The sequence below is a fragment of the Malaclemys terrapin genome, chromosome 4 (assembly GCF_027887155.1).
Source record: "Malaclemys terrapin pileata isolate rMalTer1 chromosome 4, rMalTer1.hap1, whole genome shotgun sequence".
In the NCBI taxonomy this organism is placed as follows: domain Eukaryota; kingdom Metazoa; phylum Chordata; order Testudines; family Emydidae; genus Malaclemys; species Malaclemys terrapin.
In genome coordinates, this window is record NC_071508.1 from 134,226,117 (window position 1) to 134,243,665 (window position 17,549).

General features: G+C 44.7%; 1 protein-coding gene across 1 annotated transcript in view; it reads left to right on the plus strand.

The window, feature by feature from the left end:
* Nucleotides 1-17,549, plus strand: part of KIF26A (kinesin family member 26A) — a 130,303-nt gene that overhangs the window by 44,284 nt on the left and 68,470 nt on the right. The gene's annotated exons all lie outside the window — the stretch shown is intronic.

A 17,549-nucleotide genomic window follows, 5' to 3' on the forward strand; every position in this document is an offset into this window, starting at 1 on the left:
ATTGGTCATTAAAAGACCCTCAAGAAAACAGACCAAAAGTTGTTTGCTATGTAGGTGACACTCTTCTTCTTTTTTTTTCCTTTGAAATTTTACTTAAAAAAAAAAAAAATACTGACCTAATACCCCATCATTGTGCTGTTGGAGGTGCCACCATTTAGATGAGATCTATACAAATTGAAGTCTACTGGTGGCCATTTAAATATCCTGCAGCAGATTTTGCAAGATTGGAGCTGTTGGCTCTGGACTGATTTCAGATTCAGTTTGGCATACTACTGTATATCAATTTACATCCTTGTACATAATCACTGCCTAAATTTGTTTGGTAGCTTCAGCTGATTGGGCTCCAAATTCAGCAGGACACTTTGCCTTCTAAAAACACGGCTGTGTAATGTTGCAGTTACAGAAGGGCTACTGTGTTTGTATCCTAGAGGGGGCCGACTTTCAGTGGTGAGTGAAATGATTACGCAGACTCACAGACAGATCCTGATCTCAGTTACCATGATGTAAATCTGCAGTATCACCATGGAACTCAGATGGATTTACCATATAGTTACAGTGATAAAAAATAAAAAGCAGAAACTAGCTCATTTGGGTCTTTAAAACACCTTGGGAACCTCTGCATGGAAAGGTGCTGTATGAATGAAAGGTATTGTATAGAATGTCAATGTAAATACCAGGTAGAAGTCTAGACAATATTGTGTATAATGGTGTGCTGTCTTTCAAATTCTGTATATGTCACAGGAGAGTGATGAAATGAGGAAACAGTTATTGGGGAGGGGAAGAGACTGCTGGGGAAATCTGCCTGGTTCCCTTCAAGCTTGCCTGATAGGCTGCTGGGTAGTCCTGGCATGCAGACTGCCCAGCTGGGGATTCCAGGCTTCTCCGGTTCATGACTCTTGGGCACCCCCACCATACCTGGCCTTGCAAGTTTTCAGCCTTCCTGCTGTGGGGGTATCACAGCTTTCAGGTGCATTACTGCAGAGCAAGGAGCCCTGACCTTCTGGGACAGGTTTCCAGGGTCTGCGGTTCCAGGACAGTCCACATTCTCAAGCCAGATGGAATGCAACAGCAGCAGTGAGACTGAGAAGAATGTGAAGTTCACTCAGCAGCTGCCTGTCCTGGGGAGAACACTTTGTTTGAAAGCACCATGTATTGGTGTTTTTGAAATGAAACTTCTGCAAGATTTATGGACTATGAGAAATTTTGAAAAATGTGGATTCATAGAGTTTAAGACCGGAAAGGATCATTAGATGTTTTGGAGTAAAACCAAATTTTGAAATGCAAAATTCTGACTTTTGGCCAGCTCTAGTTCATATACAGGATGCATAAGAGAGGATCCTTCTTGAAATAATGTGTTTACTATACTAAGTAGTAGCTTTCTATCCAAAGAGCTCAAGGTATTTTACATGTATTAATGAATTAACACTCAACTCAGTACAGCATGTGAATTAGGTCTTATCCTCATTTTAAAGACTGGGCAATGGAGATGCTAAGTGACTAGCTCATGGTCACACAGCAAGTCTGTGGCAGAGGTGTAACCCCTCAAGGTTACAGATAAGAGCCCTAGAGTGTATGGTCATAGAGTATTATGACATCCATTATGTACAAACATGTTTTCCGTATGACCAATTTCAAGGACAATATAGTAAAAGAAAAATTATGAATATTTTACAATCTTCAAATCAGTGTTCCCTCCTAAATCCCCCTCTCAAACTCAAAGTATTGCACAATAATGCCCCACCCATGAGCTGCAGTGTTTGGTGTCATTGCAGCAGTTTTTATATGGGTTTGGATCTCAGATTATAAACTTTTGGGACAGGGATGCATCTTTAAAGCATCTAGCAGACTTTGGGTGCTGTATAAATTATAATGTTATGTGCTGCAGGCTCAACTATTGGGGGGGAAAAACAGTTTGGGAACCAGGACAGAATAAAATGTAGGGGGAAAAACATAGGGAAGAAGGTTCAAAAGATGCAGATACAATTCAGTTGAGATAAGGTCTTGTGATCAGTTGCTTCAACCAATTGCTCTCTAGTCAATAGTTAAAAAAACAAACTACTGACCAGCTAGAGATGATTAGTAGTTTGGACAGCTAGTGAACAACTTTTGGGGTGATATAACTCTAAGATAATTGGTTGGTGTCTGGCTGTTGAAGTGTGTGATTATTATTTTTAATAGCTCTTTTAATCTCAAAGCTAACACATTGAATACAATTTCACCTCTGGGTTGAAACATGACAAAGGTCCAGCAATGCATAGCATCACTACACAAAAATTTAGAATAGGAATGAAGAACTGCATGGGGAAGTTTAGGTATACCAAATGTGATTGCCTCTGCTGGAATTTGGTCAGGATGCTAATAAATCAATATAAATATATATAAACCTTTTAGAAACGTGCCAATATATTGACTCATGAAAAGTTGTTTTTCTGTACATTTTCAGGTAAATGTATTTAGATACTACATTAAACTGGTTAATGTAGCTATCCCAAGTGCAGTAAAAACATTATAGCAAACTGTGTGCAGACGGGGTGGCTCGAGGTGCAGGGAGGGGGTAGCTGGGGCTGGGCGCAGATGGGGTAGCGTGGGGTGCAGGGAGAGGGGTAGCTGGGGCTCTATGCAGACGGGGTAGCTCAGGGTGCAGGGAGGGGGGTAGCTGGGGCTGTGTGCAGACGGGGTAGCTCAGGGTGCAGGGAGGGGCTGGCTAGGGGCTATGTGTGGGCAGAGGATAGCTCAGGGTGCAGGGAGGGCGTAGCTCAGGGTGTAGTGAGAGGGGTATTAGGGGCTGTGTGTTGGGAGGACTCCCCTGCAGTTCCTGTTCCCAGAGGGATCTGCCAGCCATGGAGCTGCCCCCCGGGGGGGTGGAGGGGGGCGCTCTTATCTGCTGCCTCTGTGTGAGCAAAGGGGGCTGGAAGCTGAGGAGCAGCTTCAACCTGGGGCACCAGCAGGAGACAAGGGAACGCTGCCTGCTCCATGGCATCAACCAGAGCAGCAGTTACCCCGCACTGCCTGGCTCTGGCTTCCCGCCTCCAGCCTGGCCAGGGGGCGGGGAGAGGAGATGAGGGAGGACTCGGGGGAGGTGTGGAGCTTCCCTTGGGACTTCCATGCTCTTGTGCTGCAGTTTGGAAGGGGCGGGATGCCCTCCATGTCCCCAGCTCTGCCCGTGGGCTCAGGGCTTCTGCCCCACAGGGAGCACCAGGGCTTGGGTCTCTGGGCTTCAGCCCTGTGCCTCCCGGCTTCAGCCTCGCTGGGGTGGGGGCGCGCACTGGGGATCAGGGCTTGAGCCACAGGGTTCCGCAGCCCCTTTGAAAGGGCTCATGGACCCCTCCCTTCCCCCCCGGTTGAGAACCGCTGTTCTCATTTGCTTTAAAAAATTCAGTGGGAGAACTGGAAAATTGGAATATTAGAAAAATAGAAATAACATGCAAAATAAGATGACCAAATATAGGCTCCTGTTCAGCAAGGTGCTTAAGCACACACCTATCAGTAAAAACATGAATAGTCCAGTTGAAGTAAATGGAATTATTCATATGTCTAAAGTTATGCATGTGTTTAAGTACCTTGCTAGATCAGGGTAGACATGGCCAGATCCTCAGCTGGTGTAAATCAGTATAGGTCCATTGAAGTCAAAGGACCCATGCTGATTTACCCCATCTGAGAATCTGGCCTGGTTATTTTAATCACAATTCAAAGTCTGTCCTTGAATTCTCAGGCAAGAGTCTCCTATTTAATTGAATGGGATTTAAGTGAATACATATGAAGGCAGAATTTAGCCCTTCATTAGCTTTCTTTTATTCTGTTTTTGTAATTATGGTGACTTATATTTTCCTTAGTGAAATTATTAAAAAATAATCAATTGTGAAAAATATTGCAATGACAAGATTTATTTTCCAGCAGTTACTGTTATACATTGATAAATGTCATATTGAAAGGATTTTTAAATGAATTTTCAAAATCTTTTTTGATGGCTCTCTAACTGACCTTTATTGGTCCAAATTGTTGAGTGTTCCGAGACAGAAACCTGATCTACAGGTAGGAAAAATCTCCCTTCTTGATGCTCTCATAGCAGAACTTTGGGATTGTTGTCATGCCAGCAGTGTGCTACTTCAACAAATGCAGAAGACAAAGGATGGCAGTGGGTTAACATTATTGCCAATTCCACATGTTCAAAAATTGTGATCCAGACCCCTCCAAAATCATGAGATTCGCTTGAAAAGAATACGATTTTAAAAATAAGTTATTTTTTCTGCTGTGATCTGATATTTTCACTTTTAGGGGAAAGCACACCATCAATTTGTGTGATCATCTCAGGGCCTCCCTGTTCACTACTTGAAGGGGACTCCACTTACTTTCTCCAAACACTATGGTGTGTAGGATGCTGCCATTATATCCCTCTCTACCCAGACAGGATATGCAAGTTCCCACGCCAAAAAGCACCCATTTGATCCTTTCACTCCCCTAGGCTAAGCAATTATTATTACAGCCTCTCACGGAGAAACAAGTCCATACTGGCCTTTGTTGACAATCAAGACAACAAGCAGTAATAAACAACTGTCAGCCTGTTCCCATTAAGGGCATATTTAAGATAAGTGGACACTAGAGATTATTTGCAAAGGATACTTCGTAAAATTCACCTCAGTCATGTCTCAGAAGGTCGTGTCTCCCTGTCACCCAGTAAAGAAAGGTGCCTGCCTTCAAACTTTCCAAATGCACTTTCCCTTAGAGCAGTTTCTTCAGTTTCCATTTCTGTTTTCATGGGAACTAGTTAAGGGTTTGTTTTTTGTGTCCCCCCACCCCCCCGCCAATCTCCAAAAAGATGGAAATTCAGCTCCATTGATCCTTGTCCGACTCAAGAAGTGTATCATAAAATTACAGCAACATGGAGAATCTTCCTCTTCTCACCCAAGAGATTTTAACCATATACTTCCTTTGTTGAACTGATTTGACAGGGACCTTACCTGTTCCTATTCATCCAGCCAGTTTCCATTTCTTCTGCTTTGTCATAGGCCACTTGAACTACTTGTATGCTCCTTTATGATCCCCGGATCAAGTAATCATTTCATTTGATCAGAACATCCCACTCCCTTTTTTACAGTCTTCCCCATGAGAAAAAAATCCAGCTTCAGAGTCTGGATCTCAGAAAGGTAATCAAATGTCACATTTTTTAGAACAGAATCTGTCTAAAACCCAAAACTTTTTTCATCCCATAAGGTCTGAAGGTCACGGTTTCACATTGACTTAATTTGGATATGAAGGAGTTTTACATTGGCTCTAACGGAGTGAGGCCTCAAAGCATTTAAGCCCTTTCCACTAAGACTGTAGTGGTATTTCCAGTAGAACTATAGTAACAGTATTGTCAGAAATAGAATTTCTTATTGAAATGTGCAAAGCTGTTACTTTGCTCATACCTTGGTCATTCACCAAGCATTACAACATTTCATTGTCTGAATATTCTACTTTTGGATACTGTGTATTGCAGGCTACCAGTATTCGTTTTTTGTTCTCAATTTTGGTTTACTTACCTATTTTTGTTCCTATCACTCATGTCCCAGTGGTAATAAGGTTTTTGATAGGTGGATATGTGGACCTTACAAATAGGACAGTTTTATCTTGGCTGTTTATTGGTCTTATGTCTGCCTCATCCACCAGTTTAGCGGCCCCTTCACCTCTCTTCTTCTTTGTCCTCCCCCTCTAATTGGTGCACTTGTAACTATTTATATACTTACTTACTATTTATATGCTTATGGCTATTTGGAAGTTGTATCCTAGGGTCAGTCTCCAATAGGCACCCTTCTTCAGAGGTGGGTGCAATATAATAATCTAGCTGGATTGACAGGGTAATCTGGAAATCATCGGCTTTTACCTGAGCGCTTGGAGCAAGTGTAACCCACACACCTGGGTGTGGTGTTCTGTCCCGCCTAATGGCACTGAGACCATTTAGAGAAAGATTGGTGAGTCTGCTCTACAGACTTAGCTAAGAGCCGTATGGCTTTTAGATCATGCAGTAGAGGCTCATGCACTAAGCTCCAGAGATCCCAGGTTTGATCCCACCTGCCGATGACTGGGGTCTGTCAGTGTTACACCAGAAAAAAATCTTTCAGACCTGGGAGGACTCAACCAAGTAGTCTTGAGCCTGGACTGGTGGATGCACTTGATGGGAGAAAAAGCAATTTTGTCCCACCTATAAAATTATTTATTTGTCTAATGTGGGGCTTGAATCCCCAACATACTCTTTGAAAGGCCTGTGAAATGCACCATTGCCCCAGAACCTAAGCACTAGAATCATGGCATCCCTGAGTGGTGGAATGCTATGATACATATCAGGACCATGTAACCTGGACAGAAACACCGTGGTAGTAGACACTTTCTTCCCTTTTTTTTGTTTTGTTTTGGTTAGTTATTGAAACTCAGACATAAAAAGCCATTACAAAATGACTGTTCCAGCACTTGAATTTAAAAAAATAGAGAATTTACAGTATGTAGCTAGAACGCCTAGACTTCTCATGAATTTCATATATGTATATTTAATGGAATTTATTGCCGCTCTACAGAACATAGTGTCAAATCAACTATGTTAATTGAAAAAGATTTATCGTATTATTGTTAATGTTGTAGCATGATTCTAGATGATGTATAAAATAATGCTAGTTGAAATGGCATTAATGTATGCATTTAAGTTCCTTTTTCATTTATGTGCATTATTGATCTTATTTCATTGTTGGGGAGATAATGGATTTATAATTAGAATACACTCACAGTAATCAATGATGAGATTATTAGGCTTATAAATAGAATTTTAAGACTAAGATGAGGTAATTTCCCAGTGTAACTAAGAATCAATAATTAGAGGCTTGCCTTGAATCTTAAAGTAGTACTTGTAAGATTAAAAATAAAACACTTTTAGAGAAGTAAATCCATGTATATTTCTTAACTGTGTTACACAAAGATATGGTTTATCTAGAGTTTGTATTTAGTTCTTCTCCAAAGTTAGCCTTTCTTTTAAGTTTGACTCTAAGGCTCTCCCCAGCTGTACAGCCATGAAGGCTGGCTGCCCAAATTTGACTTTGTCCTAGGTGATGGAGTCATTATGCCTTGCCCCGTTGCCATATGTTTGCAATCAGGCTTGAGGGAGTGACATCAAAGGATTCACTGAGCAAATCCCTTGTCCTAACACACGGCAGTAGGTTTTTCCTGTCTGACTTAATAAGAACGGCCATACTGGGTCAGACCAAAGGTTCATCGAGCCCAGTTTTCCAATGCGCATTACTTTGCATTTATCAACATTAAATTTCATCTGCCATTTTGTTGCCTAGTCACCCAGCTTTGTGAGATCCTTTTGTAGCTCTTTGCAGCCAGGGAGGGAGAGTTCAGTGGTTTGAGCATTGGCCTGCTAAACCCAGGGTTGTGAGTTCAATCCTTGAAGGGGCTACTTAGGGATCTGGGGCAAAATCAGTTTTCTCCCTCCTCCTTATGACACCCTTTTAGATACCTGAAAACTGCTATCATGTCCGCTCTCAGTCTTCTCTTTTCCAAACTAAACAAACCCAATTCTTTCAGCCTTCCTTCACAGGTCATGTTCTCAAGACCTTTATCATTCTTGTTGCTCTTCTCTGGACCCTTTCCAATTTCTCCACATCTTTCTTGAAATGCGGTGCCCAGAGCTGGACACAATACTCCAGTTGAGGCCTAACCAGCACAGAGTAGAGCGGAAGAATGACTTTATCATGTCTTGCTCACAACACACCTGTTTATACATCCCAGAATCATGTTTGCTTTTTTTTTTTTTTTGCACCAGCACCACACTGTTGACTCATATTTAGCTTGTGGTCCACTATAACCCCTAGATCCCTTTCTGCCATACTCCTTCCTAGACAGTCTCTTCCCATTCTGTATGTGTGAAACTGATTGTTCCTTCCTACGTGGAGCACTTTGCATTTGTCTTTGTTAAACTTCATCCTGTTTACCTCAGACCATTTCTCCAATTTTTCCAAATCATTTTGAATTATGACCATTTCCTCCAAAGCAGTTGCAATCCCTCCCAGTTTGGTATCATCTGCAAACTTAATAAGCGTACTTTCTATGCCAATATCTAAGTCGTTGATGAAGATATTGAACAGAGCTGGTCCCAAACCAGACCCCTGCGGAACCCCACTTGTTATACCTTTCCAGCAGGATTGGGAACCATTAATAACTACTCTCTGAGTACAGTTATCCAGCCAGTTATGCACCCACCTTATAGTAGCCCCATCTAAGTTGTATTTACCTAGTTTATCTATAAGAATATCATGTGAGACCGTATCAAATGCCTTACTAAAGTCTAGGTATACCACATCCACAGCTTATCCACAAGACTCGTTATCCTATCAAAGAAAGCTATCAGATTGGTTTGACACGATTTGTTCTTTACAAATCCCTGCTGGCTATTCCCTATCACCTTATCACCTTCCAAGTGTTTGCAGATGATTTCCTTAATTACTTGCTCCATTATCTTCCCTGGCACAGAAGTTAAACTAACTGGTCTGTAGTTTCCTGGGTTGTTTTTATCTCCCTTTTCATAGATGGGCACTATATTTGCCCTTTTCCAGTCTTCTGGAATCTCTCCTTTCTCCCATGATTTTCCAAAGATAATAGCTAGAGGCTCAGATACCTCCTCTATTAGCTCCTTGAGTATTCTAGGATGCATTTCATCAGGCCCTGGTGACTTGCAGGCATCTAACTTTTCTAAGTGATTTTTAACTTATTCTTTTTTTATTTTATCTGCTAAACCTACCCCCTTCCCATTAGCAGTCACTATGTTAGGCATTCCTTCAGACTTCTCGGTGAAGACCGAAACAAAGAAGTCATTAAACATCTCTGCCATTTCCAAGTTTCCTGTTACTGTTTCTCCCTCCTCACTGAGCAGTGGTCCTACCCTGTCCTTGGTCTTCCTCTTGCTTCTAATGTATTGATAAAAAGTCTTATTGTTTTCCTTTATTCCCGTAGCTAGTTTGAGCTCATTTTGTGCCTTTGCCTTTCTAATCTTGCCCCTGCATGCCTTATCGTCTTTGAGTGTTCCTTTAGCATCTCGATCGTCCAGTGGCCCCACTGGTTGTTTAGCAGACTTTCTGCTTCTGATGTATTTAATTTTACTATTTCTTTTGGAGTCTTTGGCTAGCTGTTCTTCAAATTCTTTTTTGGTCTTTCTAATTATACTTTTACACTTCATTTGCCAGAGTTTATGCTCTTTTCTATTTTCCTCATTAGGATTTATCTTCCACTTTTTAAAGGATGCCTTTTTGCCTCTCACTGCTTCTTTTACTTTGTTGTTTAACCATGGGGCTCCTTTTTGGTTCTCTTACTATTTTTTTTTTTTAATTGGGATATACATTTAAGTTGAGCCTCTAGTATGGTGTCTTTAAAAAGTTTCCACTCAGCTTGCAGGGATTTTACTTTTGGTACTGTACCTTTTAATTTCTGTTTATCTGTTAGTCTTTAAGGTGCCACCAGACTCTTTGTTGTTTTTGTTTCACTAACCTCATTTTTGTGTAGTTCCCCTTTCTGAAATTAAATGCTACAGTGTTGGGCCGCTGTGGAGTTTTCCCCACCACAGGGATGTTAAATTTAATTATATTATGATCACTATTACCAAGCGGTCCAGCTATATTCACCTCTTGGACCTGATCCTGTGCTCCACTTAGGAGTAAATCAAGAATTGCCTCCCTCTTGTGGGTTCCAGGAGTAGCTGCTTCAAAAGCAGCCATTGAAGGTGTCAAGAAACTTTATCTCAGCGTCCCTTCCTGAGGTGATATGTACCCAGTCAGTATGGGGATAGTTGAAATCCTCCATTATTATTATTATTATTATTATTATTGAGTTTTTTATTTTAATAGCCTCTCTAATCTCACTGAGCATTTCAGAGTCACTAACACCATCCTGGTTAAGTGGTCTGTAAAATAGCCCTACTGCTATATTCTTACTTTTCAAGCATGGAATTACTATCCATAGAGATTCTATAGTACAATTTAGTTCACTTAAGATTTTTTACTTAATTTGATTTGACTTCATGCTCTTATTTCAGGGCAGAATTTGAAAGGGGCCACATGCTGACTGGGAAGGCTACCGACTGACAGCTCAGTGCTATTGGACAAAGAGAGGGCTCAACACCCATTCTGTCACTCAAACTAAAAGTGATTTATCATGGTAGGAACTTAGGATGGTGGTGAGGGCTGTGTAAATAGCTGGATAGATAGATAGGGGAAGGGATTCTTCCTCTGATGATTGGGGGAAGGGGCAGTTTGTCCATCCATGTATTGGCGGTGATCCCTTGCATCACTTTTGATACCCTCCCCTTCTGACACTCTCCAGTGATCGGAGGTGGCATTTGCGAGTTCCCACACTGCCTGCTAACATACCAAGGTTAGAAAGACTCTGGTCTGGTTTAAAAAAAACCAGCAAAACCCTGCTCAAGAACTGTTAAATTGCTGTGTATCTGTGTTAATTGAGCTTTCAGGCTGTAATAATGTCCACAAGCTGCTTGGCTCCAGTGGGGTAAATGAGGAGGGCACTGACAATAAAGGAGTTGCACTGCACGCATATGAAGTGTCCATCCCTTGCCTTGGAACTCCAGTGTTCTTTCTCTTTTATGGCTTTGCCTACTGACCAAACTCCCTTGGGTAGACTGACTTAGCGAGGAGTCAGCATGCAAGTAGCCCAGAGGGCAGCATAAATTTTAGGCCTGTCACAGAGCCTTGTTTAGTAGATTTGTGTGTGCTAAGGGCCCAATTCTCCCTTGAGATGGCCAGAGCTTGTACGTTTTTAAGCACGATACTAGCTGCACAGTGGCATGTACTCTGGTACCTGACAGGAAGGTTGGTCCCTAAAATTGTTTTCTTTAAAGTAGTTAAATTTAACACACAGGTCCAAGCATGATCAAAATAGAAATTAGGAACAAGTGTCTCCCATTTTTGCCTTTTATGTTATTTATTGGTATTTCTATGCCGTTCATCATCAGAATATCTGAGCGCCTCACAATATTAATGAGTATGTTCTCAGGTAGGAAAGTATTGTGATCTCCATTTTACAGATGGAGTGAGGCACTGCGAGATTGTGATTTGCCCAAAATCACATGGGAAGTCTGTGGCAGAGCCAGAGGCAGGTCACCCCAGGTCTCGTGATTCAAAGTTCTGTGCCTTGCATCTTACTCCCTTCCCTTAAAGAAATATCAGGCTATTGGAAGTTTGCACTAATGGAAAGGCCTTTCCGCTGATTTATTTTATGTGGGGAAAAACAAATCCTAAATTGGTATAAATGTATATTATTACAGGCTTGAAAATGCCTCCCTTTGCTTTCAACTATCGACTTCTGTCAGTGTAGTCAGGGGAGTCAGTCAAGAAACCATGGGCTGTAGATTTTGGTAAACAATCAATTTTTAATTGTGACCAAAGTGGTAGTTTAAAACATAAGAAGATAAGAAAGGCCGTACCGGGTCAGACCAAAGGTCCATCTAGCCCAGTATCCTGTCTACCGACAGTGGCCAATGCCAGGTGCCCCAGAGGGAGTGAACCTAACAGGCAATGATCAAGTGATCTCTCTCCTGCCATCCATCTCCATCCTCTGACAGACAGAGGCTAGGGACACCATTCCTTACCCGTCCTGGCTAATAGCCATTAATGGACTTAACCACCATGAATTTATCCAGTTCTCTTTTAAACTCTGTTATAGTCCTAGCCTTCACAACCTTCTCAGGTAAGGAGTTCCACAAGTTGACTGTGCGGTGGAGCAGCCACATTTTGGCTTTGGGAAGCTGCATTCATTTCTGATGTGTGGTGATAATACATGTCAGGTGAGGTTTTTCTAGTGTTTTCTTGTGGCAGACGGATCCCAGTTATTTGAGCATAGGCTTTGTTTACCCTACTGAGACTGTTTGGAATTCATCCCCCACAAAGTGGTGATTTTAAAAGGGAGAAGATCCAGCAGAGACTCCTTTCATTTGGGGCTGCCTTTTCCTCTGTGATCCTAAATCTCAGTGTGCGAGGTTTATACAGGGCATCTAGGAGGGCACACAGGTTTCTCAGAGTTTATTTGACAACATGTTAATCAGCTGGTAGAGGTAAGAAAGAGCTTCTGCTGGATACTGAGTGGCACAGAGCTGATTTTCCACTGGGTGGGACTGGGTGTGGCCAATTACACCTGTGTGAAGTGGGTGTAGAATGCTGCTAAATGAGAATGGTAGCGTTTTACACCCACTTTGCATGAGTGCAAATGACCACACAAGTGGCTAGATTCCTCAATGCCTAATGGTCTGTGTAGTTTCGGTGCTGTAGGAGAGGCATAGCCATTCCTCCCCAAGGAATGCCCTGGAGGGGAACCCCTGCAGCAGCTCTGGCCTCAGCGGCATTCCAAAGCAGGGACGTGGGCTGCCTAGAGGAGAAGCGGGCATTTCAGGGGGTGGATGAGAAGTAGTGACTGTGGTGGCCCCACACCCCTGCCATAGGCATAATTTAACTTCTATATTGGTGTGTGTGTGTGGGGGGGGGGGCGGAAGTGGGCATGCACATGCGCGCACACACCTGTGCATGATGATACTCCTGGGGGAATTCTGCACCACAGCACAATGCAGAATTTTGCAGAAATTAATGTTTTTGTGCATAATTTCCTTTCCTGCACAGAAATGGGCTGCAGTGCTGCTGGCTGCCACTACAGGCCGCTGGACCTGGCAGAGACTAGCTTGTACATATAATATACTGGGGGAGGTGAGGGAGAGGGAGAGAGTAGAGAGTTCCTAGTATCTGCAGCTCCCAGCATGCCCTGAGGGAAGGAGACGATGGTGTGAAGGAAACTCCACACAAGCCGGGGACCCAGCAACAGGCTGTTTCTCCCTCTGGATCCCTGGGTGGTAGGGGGAGGATGTCTGGGCTGGCTGGGGCCACAGCTGGGCTCTGGGCTGTAGGGGGAGGGTGTCTGAGATGGGGGGGCATGGCTGGGCTTTGGGAGGGAGGGGGTGCAGGTATGTGGGCTGGGGGTCCCTCACGGCTGGGCTCAAGGGAAGGGAGTTTGGGTGTATTGGAGGGGGTGTGCCGCGGCTGCATTCTGGGGGAGAGATTGTGCGTCTCTTGCCCCCCGGCTGGGCTCTGGGTGGGGAGGGGGCAGAGAAACAGGAACTGGGTTGTCATAGGGGTTTCTTTAACGCTCTACTCCTGGGGGAATTGTGTGTGTTTGTATTGTTACAGACATACTTGCTGACAGGTATTTTGAAATAAATTACCAAAATAATTGAAACACGCATGATTATGTAGTGTTATTTTGACAAATAAAATTTGCAAAATTTAAAAATATTGTGTGGAATTTTTTGGCCCAGAATTCCCCCAGGAGTAATACTGAAGCCAGTTTCCTTGGCTCACTGGCTCTCTCCCCTGTCTGGAGTGGTACCTGGGCTGCTGGTGCTGGGGGGTGGGGGCAGGAATTTTATGGCTTAACAGGGGAGCCCCAGCTGCTAGCCACCCCAGCACTGGCTGCTGCAGCCATGTTGCTGCTGAGGTGCAGCTGTGACCACTTCCCTGCTCGGGGGGCGGCGGCGGCTGCTACTAAGGGGACTCCACATGCCCAGCTCCTGCTTCCTCCACGCCCCATTTCTGTATCCTCTTCTCTTCCCCATCCTCTCCTCTATCCCACTCCCTTCCCCACTCTCTCTTCCCCCTGCCCCACTGCAGGCATTGACCTTTGTACAGTAGAGCAGTGGACACTAGGACCCAGGAGGTGGCATCCAGCTGCCCAGATGGGGACCCAGAGCACAGGAGAACAGGTGCTCCATCCCGCCCCCTCCGCTTCTGCGTGCCGAAACACGCTGGGGCAGGAGGAGGCGCAGAATGGGAAGCACAGAGCCCCCCCTCACTCACCTATCCCACTCAGGTAGAGCAGAGCAAGCCCTGCAGGACAGCTTGGCTAGGGCTGCAAGGTGCTGGTTTTCGAAGGCCACTAAAAGTCTGGTTGGTGTTGCAGCAGGGCTAAGGCAGGTTCTCTGCCTGCTCTGGATCCACATGGCTGCCAGAAGCTGCCGGCATGTCCAGCTCCTAGACGTAGAGGCAGCCACAGGGGCTCCATGCAGTGCCCCTGCCCTGAGCGCCAGCTCCGTATCTCCCATTGGCTGGGAACTGCGACCAATGGGAGCTGCAGGGGTGGTGCCTGCAGGTGCGGGCAGCGTGCAGAGCCCCCTGGCCCCTCCACCTCTGAGCCAGACATGCCGGCCGCTTCTGGGAGCTGCGCAGGGTGGGCAGGGAGCCTGCCTTAGCCCCGCTGCGCCACCGACTGGGAGCTGCCTGAAGTAAGCGCTGCCTGGCTGGAGCCCGTGCCGCGAACCCCCTCCCCACAGCCCAACCCTGCCCCAGGTCTTAACCCCCTCCTGCAGCCTTCACCTCCTCCCGCACCCTAACCCTCTGCCCTAGCCCTGAGCCCCCTCCTGCACCCGAAACCCCTCATTGTTGGCCCCACCCCAAAGCCCACACCCCCAGCTGGAGCCCGCACCCCCCCCTACACCCCAACCCCCCCATGCCCCAGCCCTGAGCCTGTTTCTGCACTCCGAACCCCTCATTTTTGGCCCCAGCTGGAGCTCTCACCCCAACCTCCTGCCTCAGCCTGGTGAAAGTGAGTGAGGATGGGGGAAAGTGAGTGATGGTGGGAAGGGGGATGGAGTGAGTGGGGGGCGGGGCCTCAGGGAAGGGGCAGGGCAAGGGTGTTCGGTTTTGTGCGATTAGAAAGTTGGCAACCCTAAGCTCTGCACTCACAGAAATGGGGGGGGAGGGGTGAATGGCACGTGACCTCCCCCCCATGCCTATCCTCTGGGGGAGCAGTGCCCCCCTGCACTCCCCAAAACTACATCTATGACCCCTGCAGAGCCCCATAGGGATCACTGAAGCAGAGGCACAAGCCCTAAGAGCTGCTCTAGCCTGTGCCAGGGGCAGGAATAGCCCCCATGGACCCTAACTAAGCAAAGGCAGACACAAGCTATCTCCTCTCCATCCCTGCACCGGCACAGGCATAAATCTGGCCCAAAGTGCATGATCGTGAAGAATCGGGCCCTACTTCTGTGCTCTCAGCATCTGATCCTGCACATATTGAATTCAGTTACAACATTCCCAGTGACTTCAGTGGGTGCAAGGACTGAGCCCTCAACCTCTAACGTTAATCCAAATTCTGAGGGCCCTGAGTTTGCTCATGAATTTGAGTTTCCTGCGAGGTAGCTTGATGCACTGCTGTGTGAGATGGTGGACAGACCCTCCTATTTCTACTAAATTCTACCTCTGCTTTTTTTTTTCCTGGTGTAATTTTCAGGGTGAAACAATAGTGAGGTGTGTTTAAACTCCCATGTGTAGCTAGCAGTGGCCTTTTTGGGGATAATTCTGTATCTGAGTCACAGAGAGCATGTGATGCACATAAAAGGCTGACACTGCAGGTTTAGGCACAAATTACGGGAGATGGCAGTCTTGTTACCACACCACAGCTGCAGGTTGTAAAACAGCTACAGTAGTGTATTTTAGTTGGAAACTGCCCTACTGGTTTATAACAAGTCCCCATGGAAACATACTAGTAAAAAGTTTATCCCAAACATGTTTCAGTTCAAATGGGCATTTACTTCCTGGTACCTTTATATCAGTCTGAAAGGGAGAAATTTCACTTCCAAGCTGTGTGCACCCTTTCATCCTTGCTTGGGGGAAAGGAGGGTTTACCGTCTGAGAATTACCCAGATAGTGATTTACGTCACATTTGTTCCAGTTAATGGTGGTAGGTCATAGAATTTTAGCGTGAATTGCTTTTGGGTAAAATTATTTATCATTATTTCATGTACAAACAGTAGCTTATATAAGATGCAAACTTGTTAGGCCAAGCAATTTTGACAATTTAATTAGCTGTCACCGCTGTAGTTTTAAAGTGAAACCTATTGGATTAAAGGGGAAAAAACCCAGGAAACTCCCATGCAAAATCACAGCCCCAATCCTGCAAGAGCTCCACGTACAAAATCCACATTGTCTTGTGTTGGAATTCTGCATGCAGAATTCTTGCAAGATTGGCCCAGTGTTTGGAAAGGAAACTGTGTCCAATTCTGATCTCACTTATGCTGGTGTAAATCAGGAATAACTCCATTAATGTGAGTAGAGTTACATGTATGTAAAACTTCATTAAATGAGAGGACAATTGGACCTATCCACTTTAATTTGTGTCCTTTTTATACTTTTTTATATTCTCTCCTATATTAAGCTACTTTTGGTTTTTATGTTTAGAAATCCTATCTGTTTCCTTTCTCTTATACCTCCATTCATTTTTCTTGGGATTTTCCTTTCTGGTTTTCTTCTACCTTTATTTTATTGTCCACACATTTATTTGTCCTTCTCTTTTCATCTGTGTAAGCTTTTATATCTCAACTTTTGTTTCTTCTCTGTCCCCAGTGCCAGTTTATGCACATGATTTTACAATTACTATTCCACTGGAGCACAGCAACAGCGGGCTGGCTTTTTGGGTATTTCTGGGAAATTCTGTGGCCTGTGTTATCCTGGAGGTCAGACTGAATGATCTAAATGGTCCCTTCTGGCCTTGGCATCTATGAAACAATGGACAAAGGTCAGTGTCCAGAGACTGGAAACATTCTGGCTGAATTTTTGGCTTTGGACCTCAAACTTTTATTAATAAGTTAAGATCTTGTTAGAGCTGTAATTGTTACTTAATTTGGTATAGGTAGACAAAATTTTATGTACCTGGATATCTGATATACTGTATTGTGAAGTTATCTACAATGTAATTTTGGAAAAGTCTGATGTATTTAAAACTATTCAGAGCTCCTGCCATCTGGTCACAGTAGAGAGCACTGATCCATGTATTCGTATACAGAGAAAGGGCTCAGTTCCCTGGTGCTCCAGAACCCTAGTAATGTACCTGCAGAGTGAGGGGTGGGAACATGTGACACCATCTTTGGCTTGTTCTGCCCCTTGAAGCAAATTGGAGCAGCCTCTCACCCCCTACCCCCTCGCTTGCCATGGCCGGCTCCAGCATTTCTGCCACCCCAAGCAAATCAGCGGCGGCAATTGGGGGAAAAAAAAAAAAAAAACGCGATTGGCAGCGGCAGTTCAGTGGCAGGTCCTTCGCTCCTAGAGGGAGTGAGGGACCTGCCGCCCCCGAATTGCCGCAGGTGCCGCCCCTCTCCCTTGGCCGCCCCAAGCAGCTGCTTGTTAAGCTGGTGCCTGGAGCCGGCCCTGTCGCTTGCTAATCCCTCCCCACTTGATTCTGGTTGCCTCCTGGCCTGCCCATTTAGACATCTCTTTGCTAGTTCTTTCCCCATCTATGTTGGATGGACTCATGCTTCTGGGTGCCCCATCTTCCACCTGCTTCAGCAGACCTGCTGCAAAACCTTTACCTCTGCCTCAGTGGAACTGCCTGTTATGCCCTTAAACCAGCCTGCTCTCTGGTGTCATGTAAAAAATTACAAAGACTTTTTTCAAACACATTAAAGAAGACAAGTAGCTGGAGTTTGAGCCATCAATTTTGTATTAGTCTTTTTAAAACTCCTTATTGTAGTGATTGAT